Here is a 5413-nt window from a genome sequence, read left to right as displayed (position 1 = left end):
CTATGACAGCTGATCACTCCTGACGCAATGGAGAGGACAGCCATGTCACACGGCTGTCCCCAGTACAGAACGGCGGTTTCGCCGTCTAACAGTCTCCCGAGCAGCGATCAACGCTGGGAGACTGAAGGAGGGGCGGAGTTCCGCCTACCAAGCAGGAGATGCGCACACAGCCTGTGCGCGATCTCCTGCAGTAGCTGGCCCCAGGACTTGACGCCAATTGGCGTTAGGCGGTTCTGGGGCTGCCGCCGCGGCCACGCCCATTGGCATGGGGCGGTCTTAGGGTAGTTAAAGAGCTCTGTCATTTTAGCATAATCGCAGAGTTCGGAAGCATTGGCCGAATCAGAGAATGCAGAATTGTTCCACAAAAATCGGATTACCAATCACAAGATATTATTTTTCCAATTTCTGACTTTTTATTTCTTTTTGTCATTTTTTTTTGCATTCTCTGATGCAAAAAAAAAAAATGACAAAATGCTACTCAAAATTTAGAAAATCGGAAAATGGAAAATTCGCGGAAATCAGCTTTTCTGCAAAATAGGAAATGGACATTTTCCACTAACTCCAGTGACTATGCAAAATAATGTGTTGTTTTACAAACTAAAACCTCTGTTTATAAGTTAGCTGTAGGGATAGCGGTTCCTTGTTATATTTAAAAGAGCATTTGTGTACGAGTGTGCAAAGGGTTAATTGACCTTGCACCTTTAACGCCAAGCAGTGCTTGAAAGTGAATTGAGTGGGGCCCACCACTGCTTTCCCCCTAATGTATGGCTGTCATTAGATCTCCCCACCCAGGGGCTCTTCAGGGCTCAGGCTGTGGAATCTGCTAATGACATTAAAGGGGAACTTCAGACTAAACAAACATACTGTCATTAAGTTACATTAGTTATGTTAATTAAAATAAATAGGTAATATAATCTCTTACCCACCCTGTTTTAAAATAACAGACAAAGAACAGACAAATGTTTCTGATTTCATGAGGGCAGCCATCTTTTTGGTTGAAAGGAGGTGACAGGGAGCATGAGACACAGTTCCAACTGTCCTGTGTCCTGATCCTAGTTGCTAGGCAACGAGAACAACATCATCAGAAATCCCATCATGCTTTGCACAGCATCAGGGGAAAAATGCCCGGGCAGTTGTGCAGCTAAAAACGAGGCTTGGGTAAGAAAAACAAAGTTCTGATGCTGTAAAACTGTTAAAGAAACACCAAGCCTTTTCAGTGCTGCTGAGTAGATTTTGGACTTGATTCACTAAAGGGTGCTAACACAGTTAGCACGCCTAAAAGCTTTGCACGTGCAAACTAGGGTGCTAAGTAGTTTGCACGGCAAAGCTGTTACTGCTCACGTGCTATTTTAGTGTGCGTAAATGTTTGCACGCGTAAAGTTTTGCACGTACTGCTTCATTTGCTTATCACGCTACTTAGCACGCGAAGCGGGGCACGCGCAAACTTTTGCACGCATATTAGCACGTGCAAAGCCAGTTTGCACATGCTAAGTGGCTTTCCACTGGCGTGCTAACACTTAGCACGTTTTTTTGTGAATCAAGCCCTTTTAGTCTGGAGGTTCGCTTTAAGTAGCTCCTGTGGCACATTGGAAGTGCTTGTTTGTCTGTAGGAACTTGCTGAGTGGCAGTAATGTCTGGCGGTCTCCAGGGATGGGTTTTGGCTTGTGTGAATGGCGGCCTGGCCCAGCGTGGATGACTCCGCTGTTTAGCCCAGGTCTGCTCTGACCGTGAAAAGCTGCATTGTGATGCACTTGATTTATATTGTAATTTGGAGATGGGCATGAGACACCCTGCTGATAATGGTGACAGCCGGGGAGCGGGCAGACTAGCGGAGATGCGATAACCAAATGAATGAAGAAGATATAAAAACAGGTTCGGCTTCACATTTAAAACACCGCAAAAAAAGGTTACGCATATCCGATTAAAAAAAGCACAAAACTGCCATTAAAAAGCAAAAGGAAACTGATATCAGAATGAAATGCAGACTGAGCGCGGTTCTTAATGGTTTCACAATTTAGATGCGTTATTTAGGCTTACTCAATGGTAACAGTAAATTCGGGCGCCTGAGGCAAGTGGACAAATCGGGCGCCGCCATTCACTCCCATAATAAATATCGTTTAATGGGCGCCCGACAGGAAAAAAGGGCGCCGGAGAAAAATAACGTTTTATAAGCGGCGCCCGGAGACTTTTAATGTTTTATAACTGCTTCTCATGATTACACATTATTTTATGATTTATAATTTTTTAAACATTATTTTTAAACGAAAAACAGTACAATCTTTTTTAAAACATTATTTTTAAACGAAAAACAGCACAATATTTTTTCACACGTTATTAATGCTTATCACAGGGGGGTCTTAGGTTTAGGCACCACCAGGGGAGTCTTAGGTTTAGGCACCATCAGGGGAGTCTTAGGTTTAGGCACCACCAGGGGGGTCTTAGGTTTAGGCACCAACACGGGGGTCTAGGGGTTAGGGGTAGGTACAGGGAGGGTTAGTTACTATTTTTTTTAAACGTTATTATACGTTTCACTTTTTAAACGGAAGATTAACGTTTTCACAATTGCCAATTTCATGCACATTATTTAATGATTTATAACTTTATAAAACATTATTTTTAAACGAAATATAGTACATTATATTTTTAAACGTTATCCATGTTTATCGTTTAAAACCCGGCGCCCTTTTTTCCCAGCGCCCCTTTTTAACGTACGCTACTCAATACGCTGAATAGCACTTTTCATCTGTGTTGCACTGTTACTGGCACCAACCAATCAGAATGCTTTTCCTTTGGAGATGCAAATCCAATAAAGAGAAATCTGATTGGTGTTTATGGATTAGTGCTGTACTTTTTCAAGTAGAGCCCTTTTCCACTAGGAAGCAATTCTGCAATTTCCACTCACCGCAATTGCTCAGCGAAGCCGTCCAGAACAGAGTGTGATTGTACGAAAAATTGCACACGCCACTAATTGCGATTTGGGCAAAAATAAAAAGGCGGCAATGGAAAATGTGCACCACGATTTACGTGGTCACTTTAAACATTCATTCAAGGTTATTTTGGGTGCCTTTTGCATTCAGTGTCTATTTAGAGGAAACCTGAGGTGAGTAAAAGAAAAAATGTATACATACCTGGGGCTTCCTTCAGCTCCCTTGGAACTGATTGCTCCCTCACAGCCTTCCCATGCTGCCCTAATCATCCACTAGGCGGCCCGGTAATTCCTCTAGTCAGGGAATACTGGGCATGCGTGTGTGCCCCATTGCCCTGCCATCGCCGGGAGAGTTCTGTGCCTGCGCTGTACCACTGCACAGCATGATGGGGAAGCATGCATGACTGGACTGAACTGGTGGAATTACTGGGCAGCCTGTCTCTTCCACCTGTACCCAAACGCTGCAGCCAATACAACTCCATCCCAGATGATAACTGCAGTCAGCCATATAGTTGCTACTGTTACCCAGCTATACGTGCGCCACAACCGTTCTGAACACCGGTGCCAACTGTCACAATAGCTGTAGTTCAGCTGTATAATAGCCAAACCACGGCACCGGCTGTGATCTCTGCCGCAGCTGATCCGGAGACTGACTCTATGATAGCTGAGCCCTGACGCCTGGTGCCACCCCCAGTGCATGATAGCCAGAGCTGTGATCCCCGCCGCAGCTGATCCGGAGACTGACTCTATCATAGCTGAGCCCTGACGCCTGGTGCCACCCCCAGTGCATGATAGCCAGAGCTGTGATCCCCACCGCAGCTGATCCGGAGACTGACTCTATCATAGCTGAGCCCTGACGCCTGGTGCCACCCCCAGTGCATGATAGCCAGAGCTGTGCTGTGTGATAGCCGGACTCTGCTGCCTCCGGCGTGCACATTTATAGAGGACCTGAACTCAAAACTTCCTCTCTGCTCTAAATTATAAGACAACACCATAAATTCCTTTACAGAAAAAAACATTTATTTGTTACAGCCGCTACAAATCCTGCAATAAATTTGCTCTGCTGAGGCAGCCAGCTGACACAGTTGAGAGATCAAATTACAGTTGTGATTAGTCACAACTGATTAGTCACATGAGGGGGAATTAGACAGACTAAATCAGGCATGGGCAAGCTTGACCTTCCAGCTGTTAAGGAACTACAAATCGCACAATGCATTTGCCTTTATGAGTCATGACTGTGGTTGTCAGACTCCTGCAATCCATTGTGGGACTTACAATGCAATAACATTTCTATAGCGCTTTTCTCCAATAGGACTCAAAGCGCTTAGGCTCTCTTAGATTCAGTAATTGGTAGTAGGATGAAGTATTCACACAACAAAAGTTATATTTCTGCAAATGCCAAACTGAACAGGTGGGTTTTCAGTCTGGATTTAAACACGTCCAGGGAGGGAGCTGTCCTGATCTGCTGAGGTAAGGAGTTCCATAATGTAGGGGCAGCATGACAGAAGGCTCTGGGACCAAAAGTTTCCAAGTGGACTCTGGGTATGACTAGATTATTAGAACCTGTGGATCTGAGAATGCAGGGATTACTATGCAGCTGTAACATATCTTTCATGTATCCAGGGCCTAGATTATTCAGTGATTTAAATGTCAGTAGGCCGATCTTGAATAGGACCCTCCATTCTATAGGTAGCCAGTGAAGGGAGTGCAGGACTGGCGTCCTGCCAATGGCAACTACAGTGTCAGAGGTACAAGAAGGGGATGGGGAGCAGCTTTTTACTGATTACCCCCAAGCACTCTATACATAGCAATCCCTGCCAATGGCAACTACAGTGTCAGAGGTGCAAGAAGGGGATGGGGAGCAGTGTGTTACTGATTACTCCCAAGCACTCTATACATAGCAATCTCTGCCAATGGCAACTACAGTGTCAGAGGTACAAGAAGGGGATGGGGAGCAGCTTGTTACTGATTACCCCCAAGCACTCTATACATAGCAATCCCTGCCAATGGCAACTACAGTGTCAGAGGTGCAAGAAGGGGATGGGGAGTAGCTTGTTACTGATTACCCCCAAGCACTCTATACATAGCAATCCCTGCCAAAGGCAGCTACAGTGTCAGAGGTGCAAGAAGGGGATGGGGAGCAGCTTGTTACTGATTACCCCCAAGCACTCTATACATAGCAATCCCTGCCAATGGCAACTACAGTGTCAGAGGTGCAAGAAGGGGATGGGGAGCAGCTTGTTACTGATTACCCCTAAGCACTCTATACATAGCAATCCCTGCCAATGGCAACTACAGTGTCAGAGGTGCAAGAAGAGGATGGGAGGAGCTTGTTACTGATTACTCCCAAGCACTCTATACATAGCAATCTCTGCCAATGGCAACTACAGTGTCAGAGGTACAAGAAGGGGATGGGGAGCAGCTTGTTACTGATTACCCCCAAGCACTCTATACATAGCAATCCCTGCCAATGGCAACTACAGTGTC

The sequence above is a fragment of the Hyperolius riggenbachi genome, chromosome 3, assembly GCF_040937935.1.
Source record: "Hyperolius riggenbachi isolate aHypRig1 chromosome 3, aHypRig1.pri, whole genome shotgun sequence".
Lineage (NCBI taxonomy): Eukaryota > Metazoa > Chordata > Amphibia > Anura > Hyperoliidae > Hyperolius > Hyperolius riggenbachi.
This window is presented reverse-complemented; position numbering follows the sequence as displayed.